Genomic DNA, 1713 nt, shown 5'->3' with positions numbered 1-1713 from the left:
GATTGATCACACCTTAGGCCACAAAACATATATCAACAAATTCAAAAAACAGAAATTGTGCCATGCATTTTCTCAGTAACAGTACAATGAAACTAGAAATCAACTCTAAGAGAAACACTCAGTTCTACACAAAGTCGTGGAAATTAAACAACCTATTGCTGAATAATTATTGGGTCAGTAATGAAATTAGTATGGAAAGCTACCGAAATCTTTGGGATTCAGCAAATGTAACCCTATAAGAAAAATTCATAGCCTTAAATGACTACATCAAAAAGACAGAAAGAATACAAATTAATGATGTAATGGAACATCTCCAGGAACTAGGAAAAAATCAAATCAAAACAAAACAAAACTGAGAGCAAAAGAGAAAACCAAACCCACAACCAGCAGACAAAAAAGACGCAGCTAAGGTGAGAGCAGGACTAAATGAAATTCAAAATGAAAAAACAATACAAATGATCAATTGTAGGAGATAAAAATTCAGTTGTTCCTTGTATGAATCTCCTTTATAACATGGTACTTGCTATATCTTTTCCTATTATCAGTGATTGTGAAGAAATGTACAATGACTACAAATTCTCATTATGCTCAATCTTCACCTGATTGCATGCTATGAGACTGTGACTGAGACAAAGTAAATTATATGTGTGCGAAACATGTGACAGGGACATCCTAAGGTATGCATAGGGAACAGGAAGTCCAGGGAAAAGGCAAAAGTTACTGACCTGTGACACACAAAGGTAGGAAGGTGACTGTAACGAAGTTGCAGCCACATGGGCAGGAAGAAATAAGTGGCATATGTGTCAGCAGCAAAAGTTACAACCATATGCACAACTAATTAATCACTTAGCTAGGCAGAAACACCCATGGCAGATCCCAGTCAGATCAACAAGCCATAGGTGTGAAAGCATGTGTTTCCCATATTAGACACATCAACACAGGAAAACACATCTGCTACATAGTGTATCATAACAATTTCTTGTAATTTTTTCTTTTATACTTTCTTGTTTGAATCTCAATAAATGCCCACTGGAAATTGGAGTTGAGGCCACACTTCAACAGTGTTCAGCCCACAGGATTCCTTGGTTGCAGTACTTCCAAGTACTCTGCATTATTCCCAAGAACCTGGAGGCTCCATGTTGCCTCATTCAATAAAACAAAAAGTTGATTCTTTGAAAAGATAAATAAAATTGATAGATCTCTTGCTAGACAAAACAGAAATAGAAGACAAAGGACCCAGAATAGAAGAGAAAGCTCTATCAGAAATTAAAAAGGAGATATTTTAACCGACAACAAAGAAGTAAAAAATATTATCTATTAATGCTATGAAAATCTATGCATACAAATGCAAAATAGAGCAAAAGTAGACAAACTTCGGGAAACACACAGTGTCCCAAGACTTACGAAGAAACGGAACTTCTGAACAGACAAAAACAAGCAATGTGATTTTTGTAGTAATAAAAATGATCTTCCAACAATAGCAACTAACAACCCTGGACCAGATGTATTCATAGCCAAATTTATGAGAACTGCAAGAAAGAACACCAGTTCTTTCCATACTGCAAAAATTATTGCATAACTTCAAGAAGGAAGGAATCCTCCCAAATCATTTTATGAACAGTCTCACCTTGATACCAAAGCCAGGAGAAGACACAACAAAATAAAACTGCAGATCAACACCCCTTATAAACACAGATGCAATAATCCTCAAAT

This window comes from Otolemur garnettii, unplaced genomic scaffold (assembly GCF_000181295.1).
Source record: "Otolemur garnettii isolate 467f Iridium unplaced genomic scaffold, OtoGar3 scaffold00183, whole genome shotgun sequence".
NCBI lineage: Eukaryota > Metazoa > Chordata > Mammalia > Primates > Galagidae > Otolemur > Otolemur garnettii.
Note: the sequence above shows the minus strand (reverse complement) of the source record.